Source organism: Hordeum vulgare, chromosome 7H (assembly GCF_904849725.1).
Source record: "Hordeum vulgare subsp. vulgare chromosome 7H, MorexV3_pseudomolecules_assembly, whole genome shotgun sequence".
Classification (NCBI taxonomy): domain Eukaryota; kingdom Viridiplantae; phylum Streptophyta; class Magnoliopsida; order Poales; family Poaceae; genus Hordeum; species Hordeum vulgare.
In genome coordinates this window covers 345,047,242-345,065,523 of record NC_058524.1, presented here as the reverse complement: position 1 = coordinate 345,065,523, position 18,282 = coordinate 345,047,242, and positions in this window count along the sequence as shown.

Sequence of the window (18,282 nt, the reverse complement as noted above, 5' to 3'; positions counted from 1 at the left end):
CGGGACCTGGATGCCCATATTGGATCCTACATATTCTACGAAGATCTTATCGTTTGAACCTCAGTGCCAAGGATTCGTATAATCCCGTATGTCATTCCCTTTGTCCTTCGGTATGTTACTTGCCCGAGATTCGATCGTCAGTATCCGCATACCTATTTCAATCTCGTTTACCGGCAAGTCTCTTTACTCGTTCCGTAATACAAGATCCCGCAACTTACACTAAGTTACATTGCTTGCAAGGCTTATGTGTGATGTTGTATTACCGAGTGGGCCCCGAGATACCTCTCCGTCACACGGAGTGACAAATCCCAGTCTTAATCCATACTAACTCAACTAACACCTTCGGAGATACCTGTAGAGCATATTTATAGTCACCCAGTTACGTTGCGACGTTTGATACACACAAAGCATTCCTCCGGTGTCAGTGAGTTATATGATCTCATGGTCATAGGAATAAATACTTGACACGCAGAAAACAGTAGCAACAAAATGACACGATCAACATGCTACGTCTATTAGTTTGGGTCTTAGTCCATCACGTGATTCTCCTAATGACGTGATCCAGTTATCAAGCAACAACACCTTGTTCATAATCAGAAGACACTGATTATCATCGATCAACTGGCTAGCCAACTAGAGGCATGCTAGGGACGGTGTTTTGTCTATGTATCCACACATGTAAATGAGTCTTCATTCAATACAATTATAGCATGGATAATAAACTATTATCTTGATACAGGAATTATAATAATAACTATACATTTATTATTGCCTCTAGGGCATAATTCCAACAGGAACTAGTTAGGATGCGAAGTAGTTGCTACACAAGGAAGATGGGAAAATGCATGGTATCGGAAAAGAAAAGATTTCAAATAATTTTATGAAAACCCATTAGGTGCCATTAATATCCGAGGGAGATGGTGTTGAGCTAGGTAACCACTTGAGAAATAAGTGGTTTACCGAGGCAAGCGAGTGTGTTGTTTCGAAAACGGACTGGTTTAAGTTGCAACCATTACTCCAACCTTACATGTACGACAACGATACCCCTTTATGGATGGGGCTTTGTCGATTACCTTGGTCGATGCTAGTAGAGAGCCTGCATTACTAGTGGCGGGAGAGCCTAGTCACTCTCTCGATACCGGGTCATGCCAGGTAGGTCGACCATGGGCTGTTTTCACATACACCGGGCACAATGTTGTGTCCCATTAGGGATGGTACAATCTTAAGAGATTCCCGTATGATGTACATCGTGAGGACATGGGCCAACAAGTGGACTCTTTTTTTAGTATCACCAGGGGAAAGGCATTATTCGGGTGCTTACCTCAGGGATGTAATATATCGCGAGTCGTAGATGACATGGAAGTTCCCCGAGTCTTGTGGGTACAACACATAACCTCTGCAGAGTGTAAAACTATTCGAATAGATGTTTCCACGGTCAATGATAGTTGGATGACCGCTCTTGGGCTACGTCCATTGTTTACAAACCTGAGCTAAGTCAGATGACTTAACATGGTGATCGAACATGAGATGTTCAACCCCTGCTTACATTGATATCTATAACATATTCATATGGATATGTGCAACTTCATGATGCATGCTTCTACAAGGTACATCAATCATGTCATTGCAGTTAAAATTAACTTCGTACAACTTACCTACTTAGTGCTATATCATGCATTGTTATTGCCTTGTTTCGAACATGGGTTGATTTCTAGTGGCTAGCCACTGGTTATTTTATTGGCCAGGCATGAAATCACAAGATATTATGAAGAGTACCTTGGTGAAATACGTGCGAGCTAGGATGCTTCCCAGTTAGAATATCTATAGGGTTAAGGCAGATTGCATGGGTTCATGCTATCGTTGAAGATTTCCGCTGCGAGATCATGAAGACTTGGCCATAAAGGCCATATATGTGTAAAATGGTACGTAATGGATCTAAGACTCTCGTTATTCAGTTTGTGTGTGTTCAGTGTACATTGATCTCTGGGATCACTTTGCACGTACATTTGGTGATCACCACTTATGAGTTGGGGTCCCCACAAGATCCCCTACCTTGCGCGCCAAATGTGAAAGATTGGTTATGTGCGTACGGCAAAACCACTCAAGAACCCGGTTCGAACACTCGGGAGTTGGGTGCACCTATGATTGCGCTTCTCTCTGACACGTCTCCAACATATCTACATTTCCAAACTCTTTTGCCCTTCTTTTGGACTCTAATTTGCATGATTTGAATGGCACTAACCCGGACTAACGCTGTTTTTAGCAGAATTGCCTTGGTGTTATTTTCGGAGAGGGGAAATCGATGCCGTCGTCATCATCAACCATCCTTCATCACCAATTTCATGATGCTCTGTGCCGTTCATGATTAATTACATCATAGGCTTGTTGGACAGTGATGGGTTGGATGAGATCTATCATGTAATCAAGTTAGTTTTGTTAGGGTTTGATCCCTAGTATCCACTATGTTCTGAGATTGATGTTGTTATGACTTTGCTATGCTTAATGCTTGTCACTAGGGCCTGAGTGCCACAATTTCAGATCTTAACATATTATATTTTCATGAATATATATGTGCTCTTGATCCTATCTTGCAAGTTGTTGACACCTATTACGAGTTATGATCGGCATCCCCTAGGGTGACAATAACCGAGATTCTTTCCGGTTATTACCGTAGATGGACGAGTTCATGTATTCACTAAGTGCTAATGCTTTGGTCCGGTTCTCTATTAAAAGGAGGCCCTATTATCCATTAGTTACCATTAGGACCCCGCTGCAATGGGAGGGTAGGACAAAAGATGTCATGCAAGTTCTTCTCCATAAGCACGTATGACTATATATGGAATACATGCCTACCTTACATTGATGAATTGGAGCTAGTTCTGTATCACCATCTGTTATGAATATTGCATGATGAATGCCATCCGACATAATTATCCATCACTGATCCATTGCCTACAATCTTTCCACATATTGATCTTTGCTAAGTTACTTTTCCGTTGCTATTGTTACAATCGCTACAAAACTAATAGTTTCACGTTTGCCACCGTTACCGTTACTTCCATACTACTTTTCTACTAAATACTTTCCTGCAGATATTAAGTCTTTCAGGTGTGGTTGAATTGACAACTTAGCAGCTAATACTCGAGAATATTCTTTGGCTCCCCTTGGTTCGAATCAATAAATTTGGGTTGAATACTCTACCCTCGAAAACTGTTGCTATCCCCTATACTTGTGGGTTATCAAGACCTTTTCTGGCCGTTTCCGGGGGAACATAGCTTGATTCTCCGAGTCTCTTGGAATTTATATCTGTTGATCACAATGTAGAATATGAAAGATGCTAAAACCAAGATATACCCCTCAGCTACGAGGACATATAAGGAGCTGCCATCTACCATCTGTTAAGAGTAAATTTGCGACACCACCACCTGCTACTAAATCTAATAAGTCGCAAGTAATTGATGATGCTACTTATGCTATGCATGTTGCTAATGATGATACTTTTCTTGATACTATTGTATCACTTGGTGAAATTCTTGATGAACAAATTGCTAGAGTGAATGCTGAAACTGATGATATTTCTGAATCAGATGAAATTATTGAAAGTGAACATTATGATGCACCTGCTAGAGCTAGCTCTCCTAGATATGAATTGCCTAATATACCTTAGGGTTTTGTTATGGAACAAGAAGTAGCTAGGGACTTTCTTGCTTGTAAGGATAGAGATGATCTTAATAAATTGCTATGCAAATGGAAGGAAAATTCTTTGAATGCTAGAATGCAATATGATCCTAAATTTGCTACTTCGCCTATCTTTGTTACTGATAAGGATTATGAATTCTCTGTCGATCCTGAGTTAATTAGTTTGGTAGAATCTGATCCTTTCCATGGTTATGAATCTGAAACTGTTGTGGCACACCTTACTAAATTGAATGATATAGCCACCCTATTTACTCATGAGGAAAAAAATCGTTATTGCTATATTCTTAAGTTGTTTCCGTTCTCATTAAAGGGTGATGCTAAGATATGGTTATATTCTCTTGCTCGTGGTTGTGTGCGTAGTCCCCGGGATATGATATTTTACTTCTGTGAAAACTATTTTCCTGCCGATAAGAAACAAGTTGCCTTGCGGAAAATATTGAGCTTTGTGCAGATTGAAGAAGAGAGTCTCCCACAAGCTTAGGGGAGGCTTCTCCAGTTACTTAATGCTTTGCCTAATCACTCCCTCAAGAAAAATGAAATACTTGATATCTTTTATCATGGACTAACTGATGCTTCTAGTGACCACCTATATAGTTGTGTTGGTTGTGTTTTCAGGGAACAAACTATTGAACAAGCTGAACTACTATTGTATAATATACTGAGTACTCCGAAGAAACGAGGTATTCTATTCCTCAGTCCTGAAGATATGCAAGAAGCAAAGAAATCTTTGAAATAAAAATGTATTAAAGCGGAAGATGTTAAAAATCTACCACCTATTGAAGAAATACATGGTCTTGATAACTCGACATAGGTAGTTGAGGTATATTATATTCGTAGATTTGATGAAGGTGATATTCCTTATAATAAGTCTGCTAGCCAATGCTTGGATGAATTTGATAACTTTGTTGTTAAACAAGAAAATTTCAATGCTTATGTTCGTAGACAATTGAAACATAATGCTGACATGCTTGATCGCTTGGGTGATTATATGGGTAGAACTGTTAATGACCTTAGGCTTATTAGTAAACATACTTCCATGGTGACTACTCAAGTAGAACAGGTACTTAAGGCACAAAATGATTTTCTCAGTGAGATGATTAGTAAGAACAATGATCATTCTATTAGATTTGTGACTAGAGGTGGTAGAATGACTCACGAACCTTTATATCGTGAGGGCCATCCTAAGAGAATTGAGGAAGATTCTCAGAGAGTTAATATTGATGTACCTGGTCCTTCTAATAAAAGGAAAATAATGACGATAGGACTTTGAATGCTGCTAGTGAACCTGTTGTAGAATAACATGAAAACCCAAATGATATCTCTATTTCTGATGCCGAGACACAATCTGGTAAGGACCATGAACCTAGGGATAATAATAATAATGATGATGTTCATGTCGATGCTCAACCTAGTAATGAAAATGATGTGGACATTGAACCTGTTGTTGATCTTGATAACCCACAACCTAGGAATAAGAGATATGATAAAAGATATTTTATTGCTAGGAAGCATGGTACAGAAAGAGAACCATGGGTTCAGAAACCCATTCCCTTTCCTCCTAAATCATCCAAGAAGAAGGATGATGAGGATTTTTAGCGCTTTGTTGAAATGATGAGACCTGCCTTTTTACGTATGCGCTTAAATGATATTCTAAAAATGTCACCTTATGCTTAGTATATCAAAGATATTGTTACAAATAAAGGGAAGATACCAGAAGCTGATGTGTCCACCATGCTTGATAATTATACTTTTAAGGGTGGAATACCAAAGAAACTAGGAGATTCCCGAGTACCTACTATACCATGCTCTATTAAAGGGAATTATGTTAAAACGGCCTTATGTGACCTCGGAGCTGGTGTGAGTGTTATGTCATTCTCTTTATATTGTAGACTTGATTTGAATAAGTTGAAGCCTACTGAAATCTCTCCACAAATGGATGACAAATCAAATGCTTTACCCATCGGTATTTGTGACGATGTGCCTGTTGTGGTTGCAAACGTTACTATCCTAACAGACTTTGTTATTCTTGATATTCCCAAGGATGACAGTTTTTTGATCATCCTTGGTAGACCCTTTTTGAATACTGCAGAGGCTGTTATTGACTGCAACAAAGGTAGTGCCACTTTTCATGTTAATGGTAATGAGCATATTGTACACTTTCTCAAGAAACAACCTCAAGTTCATAGTATCAATTCCATTGAAAAAATTCTAACGTTTACTATTGGAGACTTTGAATTCCCTCTCCCTACTATCAAAAATAAATATGATATACTTATTGTTGGGGACATGCATATCCCCATCGAGGTAACCTAGTGTTATTCAAAAGTTCTCTAGTTCCATGTCATTCGAAAGAAGTTTGTCAATAAGACTTGATCAACCTTATTGATGGATTATTTTTTACGGGCATGAGAAAGAAGAACCTTCTGTACCCAATTTTTATTTTCTGTTCCTTAGTTTCAATTTAGTAAAAATGCTATTATTCCTCTGTTTTCCGTTTTACCCGTGCAATAGAAAATTGACCTGAAAATAAAAGTTCTCAGAACGCCTTGAAAATTTAGTATGATTTTTTCTGGAATATTTAAGAATTTTTGGTACTAAGAACACATCACGGGGATGCACCAGTGGGCCACAAGTCTACAAGGCGCGGCCACCCCCTTGGGCGCCCCCCTGGCTTGTGGATCCCACATGGGGCCCCTTTACTTATTCTAGTACCCATCCACATCGTCTTCCTCCAGAAAAATCCCACCATTGCTCAAATCCGTGTTTTAGGTTATCTTGCTGACATTTTCTATCTCCTTGCTCAAAGCTCCATTTGCAAAACAATTTTAGGGGATTGTTCATCGGTATGTGACTCCTCCAATGGCCCAATTAGTTTTTGTTCTAGTCCTTTATATGTAGGAAATTTTTGCTGCTATGATGACCTTGTTCTTGAGCTTGCATGCCAAATTTGTAGAGTCCCAAGTAGTTTTGATGCATAATATAGCTTCTAGGCACTTGTGGGAGTAGTTGTTAAAAGTTTTGATTGAGCTTTGTTCACCCTTATTTGGAGTCACTGAAAATTTCAGATTTATTTTTGTGAGAAAGAAAAGATGAGGAGATTGGTGAGAGTCTCTTCAAGCCAGGGTTTTAAAGAAAATGAAAAAGAAAAGCCTAGATATAATATTCCTCGCACCGCGGAAGTTCGGACGTGTGAATGGCCAAGTGAGGCATTCTTTAGGGCGACCGAAATTTAGGAAGATTTCTACTATCTAGGAGAAAATGTAGGCATCACGAATTTCCTCAACGATAAGTGTGACCAGTATCTCCTACTTACTAATTCTCTCGTGCAAATTTTTTACTTTTATCCTAGGAAGAATCCTCCCATGGTAGAATTTCATTTATATGATGTGCCTAAGGAAATGTCACTTTACGATTTTTGCAATGTTTGCAAAGTACCATTTGAGGGCAGCATAAGTGAACCACGTCCTAGAGACATGGAGGATTTTATTTCCGCAATCACTATAGGGGAAGATAGAGGGATGCTAAAGGCAAGAGCAGCCAGCGTAGATTTTCCTGTTCTACGTTATTATTCATTATTTGCAAGAAATTTTTAGTTGGTCACGGCGAGAATGGAAGCCTCAGTGTTCCGACATCACTATTGTGTGCCATGCTTTATTTGCTGATAGAACTTTTAGTCTGGACGCTATAGTGGCCCAACGGTTGAACTTAAACCGTTCGAAGGGCCCTATATTCAGAGGTATCTATGCATGACATTTAGCTAAACACTTTGAGATACCTATTAGGCTTGACGAGGAAGAGGAAATGCTACTTCCTATAAGATATTTAGATTATGATAGGATGGGAGCACATGATTTTATTATGAAAAATAAGGACGAGAGGCTGCTTTATAACTTAGTAACTAGTCTGGGTACTTGTGAAATCATTGCTTTGCCTCCTTCTTTTTGTTCAATATCCATTCAGGGAAGTACACTATTATGCCCAAGGACATTTTCAAATATTGGGGCTTGTCGCAACCCCCAACACCTGAGCCTGCACCAGCCCTCGATCCGTATCACGCTCCAGTTTTTGGGTGGGAGCCGCAGGAGCTCGCAAACCAGTGGAACCCTTAGCATCCACCTGAGTATCCATGAGAGGGTTATTTCCATCCATGGGCCTAGACCAACTTAGACCAAAAGCTCAAGCTTGGGGGAGTTCATACTTTTTCATTGTACCATCCATGGTAGTTCATTTCTTCTTTTTGTTTTTTTCTTGTGTGTTTCATTAACCTTGAGAAAATCTAAAAATATTTAGTTCTAGATTTACCTTCTAGTTTGTTTAAGTCGTAGTGTTAAAAGAAAACCCAAAAATATTTTTCGTTCTTATTTTTCTTGTTCCCGTGTAAATAGTTTTTGTTCCTTCTTTTGGTTGTAAGGAGAAGACCACGATGACATGCTTAGTGGCTCTCATATGCATTATCGTTTATCTATCAAAGAGCAGATATTACCTTGTCTTCTCCTTTGAGCATTGCTTGCAGATTCCATCTTAGTCCAATGCATGTGCACTCTTATTATTATTATTCACGCCGTCCGGTCGTGCAAGTGAAAGGCAATAATGACAATAATTGATGAAGTTACGGAGGTGGAGAAAAGCTGGTATGAACTCGACCTATATTTTTTTTGTAAATATGATTAGCTCATCGTTCTGGATTCAACTTGATATGAGTTGAACATGTTTGCAATGACAATTAGAGATCATAGTTACTTATGCCATGCTTAATTAGCTAGGAGTGAATAATGGTTTGTCTTGAGTGCCAACATGCATATTAAAATGGTTGTGATGTAGTATGATAGGATGTTATCGTCCTCCGAATGATTCAAGTGGCTTGAGTTGGCACATGTTCACGCATGTAGTTGAAACAAAACCAAGATAGCCTCCACGATGTTTATGTTCATGGTGATTTATATCCTACTCATGCTTGCATTCAATGTTGGTTAATCTCAAATCATGCTTATGACTGTTGTCGCGCTCTAGTTGGTCGCTTCCGAGTCTCTTGCTAGCCTCCACTTGTACTAATTGGGAATATTGCTTGTGCATCCCTTTCAATAAATCCAAAAGTTGTTTCATGTGAGTCCACCATACCTACCTATATGTGGTATTTACCTATCGTCCCAAGTAAATTTGCATGTGCCATACTCTAAACCTTCAAATAAATATTCCGCTTTCTATGCCCGAATTTCTCATGTAGTGACTAGGGGCTATCAGTATCTTCCATACTAGGTGGGTTATTCTCAAGATATGTGTTGATTCACTATCATTCATGAGAAAGTGGATGGAAATCTGGATGCCCAGTTTCATGCTCAAAAGTGTAATCAACATATAATGAAACAAAACTCCCCAATGATATTTGTTTGTATGGACAGTACCTGTGGATTCGGCCTACCTGTGGATTCGGCCTACCGTGGAGGGGGAACCGCCTATAATGTATCTACCATGGAAGATATTGAGATCTCTTAGTTGTTATGTTGACAATGAAAGCATACCGCACAATTTTTTTGATTCATCCCTGTTTTAAGAGCTCGAGCGCTGGCACCTTTGTAAATCAATGCTTCCCTCTGCAACGGGCCTATCTATTTAACTTTACTGTTCAGTCATCATCTTCTTATAAAAAGGCACCAGTTAGAGAGCACATCCTTCATTTGTATGCTTTGTTATTAATTGATATTGAGTATGAGTATGACTGGATCTCTTTTACCATGAATTACAATGTCTAGTCAGTCCTTGTTCTTCGGAGGTGCTCTACATTTATGTTTTGCGGTCTCAGAAAGGGGTAGAGAGATACTAGTTTATCATATTGTATTATGATTGTTTTGATATAATTGTTGTCATCTGAGACTTATTATTATTGCTCGACAGTTGATTATTCCATTGATATAAGTAAACGGGAGACCTAAATATTATTGTGAATGTGGTTATCCTATAATCTTAGCCGAAAATATGAACATCAGTTAGACATATTTACAACAGCAAGATCAAACAGAGTTTGTAGAAGTTTTTCTTTATCACTTTCAGTTTATCAACTGAATTGCTTGAGGACAAGCAAAGTTTTAAGCTTGGGGAAGTTGATACGTCTCCAATGTATCTACTTTTCCAAACTCTTTTGGCCTTCTTTTGGACTCTAATTTGCATGATTTGAATGGAACTAACCCGGACTGACGCTGTTTTCAGTAGAATTGCCTTGGTGTTATTTTTGTGACGAAATAAAAGTTCTTGGATCGACCTGAAAATTTACGGAGAGGGGCCACCACCTGGACACAAGCCTGCAGGGCGCCCCCATAGGGCGCACCCCTGGCTTGTGGGGCCCCTGTGGCTCCTCCGGCCTCGTTTCCACTTCTATATATTCCTATTCGGAGAGAAAAAAATTAGAGAGAAGAGTTCATCACGTTTTATGATACGGAGCCGCTGCCACCTCCTATTCTTCCTCGGGAGGGAAGATCTGGAGTCTGATTTGGGCTCCAGAGAGGGGAAATCGACGCCGTCGTCATCATCAACCATCCTTCATCACAAAGTTCATGATGCTCTCTGACGTTCGTGAGTGTATCCTTAGTAGGCTTGCTTGACGGTGATGGGTTGGATGAGATCTATAATGTCGTCGAGTTACTTTATTAAGGGTTTGATCCCAAGTATCCACTGTGTTCTCAGATTGATGTTGCTATGACTTTGCTATGCTTAATGATTGTCACTATGGCCCGAGTGCCATGATTTCAGATCTGAACCTATTATGTTTTCATGAATATATATGTGTTCTTGATCCTATCTTGCAAGTTGTAGACACCTATTACGAGTTATGATCCGCATCCCCCAGGGTGACAATAACTGCGATTCTTTCTGGTGATTACCGTAGTTTGAGGAGTTCATGTATTCACTAAGTGCTAATGCGTTGGTCCGGTTCTCTATTGAAAAGAGGCCTTAATATCCCTTAGTTCCCATTAGGACCCCGCTGCCGCGGGAGGGTAGGATAAAATATGGCACGCAAGTTCTTTTCCATAAGCACGTATGACTATATATGGAATACATGCCTACATTACATTGATGAATTGGAGCTAGTTCTGCATCACCCTATGTTATCACTGTTGCACGAAGAATGCCATCCGACATAATTATCCATCACTGATCCATTGCTTACGAGCTTTCCACATATTGATCTTTCCTAAGTTACTTTTCCTTTGCTATTGTTACAATCACTACGAAACTGCTACTGTCACGTTTGCCACAGTTACCGTTACTTCCATACTAGTTTTCTACTAAATACATTGCTGCAGATATTAAGTCTTTCAGGTTTGGTTGAATTGACAACTCAGCTAATAATCCTCGAGAATATTCTTTGTCTCCCCTTGAGTCGAATAAATAAATTTGGGTTGAATACTCTACCCTCGAAAACTGTTGCGATCCCCTATACTTGTGGGTTATTGATACGTCTCCAACGTATCTATATTTTTTTATGGTTTCATGCTATTATCTTGTTAAACTTTGGATGTTTTGTATGCCTTTTATATCTTTTTTGGGACTAACTTATTAACTCAGTGTGAAGTGTCAGTTCTTGTTTTCTCCGTGTTTTTGACCCTTTTCAGAGGAGGATTTTAAACAGAGTCCAAACGGAATAAAACTTCTGAAAAGATTTTTTTCGAAACAGAAGACGATCGGGAGACTTGAGAACCAAGGCAGAGGGTCACCAGGGACCCCACAAGCCCTCATGGCGCGACCGGGGGGGCCCGTGCCTCCCAGGCTTGAGGGCTCCCTGGGCCTCCTCTGCCCTAGGTATTTCGCCTATATATTCCCTAAAATCCCAGAAAAAATCAGGAGATCCACGAAAATACTTTTCCGCCGCCGCAAGCTTCTGTCTCCGCAAGATCCCATCTGGGGACGTTCTGGTGCCCTGCCGGAGGGGTGATTCGGATACGAAGGGTTTTTCATCAACACCATGACCTCTCCGATGATGCGTGAGTAGTTCACCATAGACCTACGGGTCCATAGCTAGTAGCTACATGGCTTCTTCTCTCTCTTGGATTTTCCATACAAAGTTCTCCATGATCTTCATGGAGATCTATCCGATGTAATATTCTTTTGCGGTTTGTTTGTCGAGATCCATTGAATTGTGGATTTCTGATCAGATTATCTATGAATCTTATCTGAGTTTCTTCTGATCTCTTATATGCATGATTTCATATCCTTGTAATTCTCTTCGAGTTGAGGGTTTTGTTTGGCCAACTTGATCTATGATACTTGCAATGGGAGAAGTGCTTGGTTTTGGGTTCATACCATGCGTTGACCTCACCCAGTGACAGAAGGGGTAGCGAGGCACGCATCATGTTGTTGCCATCAAGGGTAAAAAGATGGGGTTTTCATCATTGGTTTGAGTTTATCCCTCTATGTCATTACATCTTGCTTAAGGCGTTACTCTGTTCGTCATGAACTCAATACACTAGATGCATGCTGGATAGCGGTCGATGTGTGGACTAATAGTAGTAGATGCAGAAAGTATCGGTCTACTTATCTCGGATGTGATGCCTATATGTATGATCATTGCCTTAGATATCGTCATGACTTTGCGCGGTTCTATCAATTGCTCGACAATAATTTTTTCACCCACCGTAATATTTGCTATTTTGAGAGAAGCCTCTAGTGAACACTATGGCCCCCGGGTGTACTTCACACCATATTTTCAGCCTTACACTTTTACTTCGTTGCACTTTCTGCCTTCAGTTCTCACTTTGCAATCAATCTTGAAGGGATTGACAACCCCTTTTGTTGGGACCCCGATCCTAAGCCATAGCAATCTAGCTTGTAACACATCGTATCTCTTTGCGGTCTCACACACGGTTAACCCCACGGCTGCAGTCTTACCTTAGCCGGGACCGTTTGCGCCTTTTGACTCGCGTATGCAATTGTGTCGCTAGCAATCCAATGACAAAGAACCCGGATCGACATGTCTAGTCATAAAATAAGTGGCAGTTCCGCATAGGGACATGCATACATGACCCAGCAAAGCAGGTGTCGGTCACCAGCGAATGTAGACGAGTCATAGCAAGCTACAAGGACTCCATTACATCGCGTGACATTTCCCCATCGGGGACATACACAACAACTAAGAAGGACACATGACGGTCAACCAATGTGTCCGGAGCAGTATCGAACTACCATGGCTCGTTGGATCACAAAGGGGCATTTCCCTGTAAGGAATGCTACTAAAGCCTACGACTAGGTAATCAAACCACATACATATCAGTACGACACACGTACGCATGGCATACCAATATGTATAGATACATCGATGGCATCACAACACAACCATAAACATACAAGCTTTATTTAAAAGGCTCGGAAGAGCCACACACATAATATTACACAGTAGGGGTCTCACGACCCATCATTGCAGTCATTCAAGTTACAAGCCAGCGGAAGTAGATAAACTGTCTGAGTACAGACAAATGAAACTAGAAGGCACATGGCCTGACTATACTACAGACCCACCCTAGGGCCAGATCGTAGTTGGGATACCAGTTACTCGTCGTCGACGATGTCTAGGAAGAACCCTCCATTAGGGTCATTAACAACCTCTGCAACAAATTATTAAGCAAACGTCAGTACAAGAGTACTCAGCAAGACTTTAGGATAACTATCTACTCATGCAATGTATCAATAAGGAGTTGTGGGGTTTCATGCGGAAAGCCAGCATTTGACTCGTAGCTAAACAACTTGCATTTTAAAATAATTTTTGACCGCTTCATTTCTCGCACACGAGTCCACTAACACCACAACAATACTCCATCGTGGAATCATTCCGTCTCCACATGGAAATGCCGTCCACGACATTCACGCTTATCTTGACAATTTTATGAGTAGCCATTAAAGTTATCTATAAACAACATATGTCTCCAAGTAGTCCATATCCGCGGACGCGGCTATTCGAATAGATCATAACCCTGCAGGGGTGTACTTCTTCACACACGCTCTCGCCACTTATCGCCATGTGCACGTCATGCACCTCAGCAACCTTCAAGCGGAAGCCCAGCGAGGGAGTCGCCCACGACCGTTACCCACACTAATACTTAGTCCAGGTCTATCGTCTATCTGAGGGTAACCTGCACAGAAGTCCGGCCGAGGTTTCCGCCACGGCCCCAAACGATGTGCGCAGGGTTCCCAAGCCCACCATCCGGGTGACACTTGGTACACCGTGCAACTGCCTACCGCATCACAGCTCACCTCTCAGGTCAGCACTATGCACGGCCTCCAGCATGACTATAAACACCAGAAACTACTGGCAACTCCTGGACCGAGTACTAAGCGATTAATAAGTCGAGAGGGTCAATTAAGTATCCCAACGTGTGGTATTATCTAGTCTTGGATTACATACACGGAACTCAGTTCCTAAGGACGGTTCCAATGAAACAACCCACCATGTACTCCTACATGGCCTTTCACTGATACCTTTACCAAATCAGGTTCAACACATAACCCTTACTTACTGAACACATTCTCACAATTCTGTTCATCACCCAGATGACAGACCATACAACTCTAAGCATAGCACGCATAGCAGGATAAGGCACATCATGGCTCAAGCAGCTACCAGGTATGCTAGGTTGCAAGGTTCAGCTATTTACTGTGACAAGGACAGATCATGCAAAGGAAGTGGGTTCAGCTAACGTGGCAAAAGCATTTAAAGCATTTGATCCTAATGCAATAAATAAGTGCAGGAGCGAGAACATGGGCTTTATCGGGATGATCAAAATGGTTGCTTGCCTTGTTGCTCAGAGGAGGGACAATATCCATCAGTCCGATATTATGTGGAATCCGGAGGAGCGGAGCCTACCGAAAGAAATGACAACAATCAATAACAATCATATGCAACAAAATGATGCATGAGCATGGCATGAGGATGCAAGGTGGTATGCTAATGTAGCTATCATTTATTAGGTTTGAAGTTGATTTGAATCAGATTCAAATATCACTTCAAATGAGGTATTCTCGAATACCATTTTCATTGATTCGACCTGATGCTCAGATCAACTTTTTTTTAACATGGATGGGAATGATATGTTAAGTTGCTGGTTGTGATTGAACAATGTTTGATCTTAGCATTTGAAGTGGAATTCAAATGATTTTCAAATTACATCTCCAAAGCATGTATTAAATTTAACCTATTCATTATTCTATATGTTTGGTCCACTAACATTTTCAAACATGTTTGAAAATGACATATTCAGATTACTTGGATTTTTCTGATACTTTTTCATATATAAATTATTTTTATTGGAGTTACAGATTAATTTCTATGATTTTTAGAAGTTTTGGGTATTTTCTGGAATTCTTTTAATCAGAAAAACCACTTACTGCGTCAGGCCCACGTTATCATGGCGTCAGCCGTCGGCTGACCTGATCAGGTCAAACCCGACAGGGGGACCCACTGGTCAGCCTCACAGGGTTAACCCCCACGCTGACCAGCCCCTGATTGCGTTTGACTTTGGCCTAGGCCCACTGGTCAGTGACTACTTAACGTTTTAAACATGGATTAGCGAGGCCAGGTCATCCCCTGCCAGAGACTGACCGACGGCGACCAGATCCGCGGCGGATCTTTGCCGGAGAGTCGCCGAAGATGGCTGTAGTGCTTGGGATCGAGAGCCGAGAGCACTAGGAGGATCCCCAGGCTCGGCCTCATCCAGTAGTGGCCTCAGGGAGGGCTGGGAAGGACCGGAGGTCACCGGCGACGAAATGAGGCAACGGCCGGAGCTCGGGCTCGTCGGTCCAGTGGCTAGGGGGCACGAAACCGAGGGGAAGAAGAGGGGAAATGAGCGCAATCTCACGGGGAGTGCAGTGGAGGGCTTTGATGGCTCGGGGAGGCGCTGTGGGCGACGAATCGAACGAAGCTCGCCGGCTGCCGAAGCTTGAAGACGACGGTGCCGTGGGCGTTGCAGGGCTCGGGGGATCTTCCTCTTCTGCAAGGATGACCAGCTCGTCGAGGCGGAGTGAATGGAGCACTCGGGGGGAAGATCCTGTGGTTAGAGGGCCCGGGAAGCTCGAGCTTGAGCTCCTGTCAATGGCGGCAGAAGGAGAGGAAGGAACCGAGAGGAGAGGGGAGGAATGGGTAGCGGGGATGGATATGGACGTGCTCGGGGAGGTTATCCCCGCTGTCGCGTTGTCCTGGGGAGCACCGGAGCGTGCGACGGTGAAGGAGGAGGTGGAGGAGCCAACGTGGGCGTTCGCTCCTCTGCTAGAAGGCAGGAGGAAGAAGACGCCTCTGCCCGTGGTGGGCTGGGCCTCCTCAGGGCGACATGTAAGCTCCTTTTCATTTTTTTCTGTTTTGTTTACTGGTTTGCTAACTATCTTGATTTGCTATTTATTTCAGCTCCAAAATAGTTTATAAAATTATTTTGAACACACCAGAATATTAGTTGGAATATATCCAACCATTCCTGAAGTTTTCAATATTTTTGAAAACTTAAAGTTTTTGAATTCAAATTTAAACTTGAATCCAGTGGCTTTTAGTATTTTAATAAAATGCCAAATGTGTAATGAAAATAGTTTTCTTCACTGCTTATTTGCTTTCAAGAATTATGAGAAAAGTTGAACTTTTCTTGAGGCCATTTTGGGTTCATTGATTTTAACTGATTTGAAATTTCCTTTAAATTGAGAAGTGGCTAGGGTTTTTGAGTTTTGCTTCACCACTTGCTTTGATCTTGTTGCAATTTTCTTGGATGCAATGCAAATAAGATATGAGCACAATTCTATACTTTGTTTAGGGTTCCAGGGATGTGACAACTCACCCCTACTCAAAAGAATCTCGTCTCGAGATTTAGAAGTCATCGGGAATAACGTAGGATACTCAAGTCGGAGACGATCCTCTCTTTCCCATGTTGCCTCTTTTTCAGAATGATTTGACCATTGAACTTTAAGAAACTTGAGGTTTCGACGTCGAGTGGTATGCTCAGCTTGATCAAGAATATGCACAGGGTATTCTCGGTATGAAAGGTTATCTTGGAGATCAAGCATTTCGTGGTCCACTTCACGGATAGGATCCGAAAAGCAACGCCTGAGTTGCGAGACGTGGAAGACATCATGAACCTTGGAAAGATGCGGAGGAAGTTCCAACTGGTAGGCAACTTCTCCTTGTTTGGCAAGAATGCGAAAAGGACCAATGTAACAAGGAGCCAACTTGCCCTTGATACCAACTCGATGGGTACCCTTCAAAGGTGTAACCCGAAGGTAAGCCTTCTCGTCAACTTCAAAGGTCACAGCCTTATGATGACGATCATATTGGCTCTTTTGACGAGACTAGGCTGTTTTCAACTTTTCACGAATAATGCGAACCTGCTCTTCTGCATCCTGGATCATATCCGGGCCAAAGAGTTGCCTCTCTCCGGTTTCTGACCAATTAAGAGGTGTTCGACATCTTCCTCCATAGATAATTTCAAAAGGGGCTTTGCCCAAGCTTGATTGATAACTATTGTTTTAAGCAAATTCGGCGAATGGAAGGCACTTCTCCCAATTCATACCGAACGATATAACACAAGCTCGGAGCATATCTTCTAGGATTTGATTCACTCTTTCTACTTGACCACTTGACTGAGGATGGAAAGCAGTGCTAAAAGATAAGTGAGTCCCCATAGCATTCTAAAAACTTTCCCAGAAACGAGAAGTAAAGATACTCCCACGGTCTGAGTTGATCTCCAGGGGAACACCATGAAGAGACACTATTCGAGAGATATATAACTCTGCTAGCTGGCTAGCTGTTATACTCTCATGAACTGGAAGAAAATGAGCTACTTTGGAGAGACGGTCAATGACCACAAGATAACATTATTTCCTTTCTTGGTCTTGGGAAATCCGGTAATGAAATCCATACTAACTTTATCCCATTTCCGTTCAGGAATAGCTAAAGATTGAAGGGTGCCAGCAGGCCTTTGATGTTCTGCCTTAACTCGACGACAAACGTCGGAGTTAGCAACGAACTCAGCAATTTCTCTCTTCATCCTAGTCCACCAAAACCTCTGGCGTAGGTCCTGATACATCTTAGTACTACCAGGATGAATGGTGAGAGGAGAATCATGAGCCTCCTTAAGGATCAATTCCCGCAGACGTTTGCTCTTAGGAACCACTAAACGGTTCTGAAAGAACACAACACCTTTCTCATTGATGGAGAAATCCCTAGCGTTTCCGCTAGCAATATTCTCCTTGATTCGGGATATACCCTTATCATAAGCCTGCACGGCTATGATTTGATCCCTAAGAGTAGGCTTCGCCACCAGGGTAGAAAGGAATCCTTGAGGAACAATTTGGAGATTTAACTTCCGAAATTCCTCATAGAGATGTGGTTGACCTTGTTGTAGCATCAAATTGTTACAATCAGATTTACGACTTAGTGCATCAGCCATAACATTGGCCTTCCCCGGGGTGTAAGTTATCCCTAAGTCGTAATCCGAGATCAACTCAACCCACCATGTTTGCGTGAGATTCAAATCCGGTTGGGCGAAGATATATTTCAGACTTTGGTGATTAGTGAATATTTCGCAACGATTACCAAGAAGGTAATGTCGCCAGGTTTTAAGT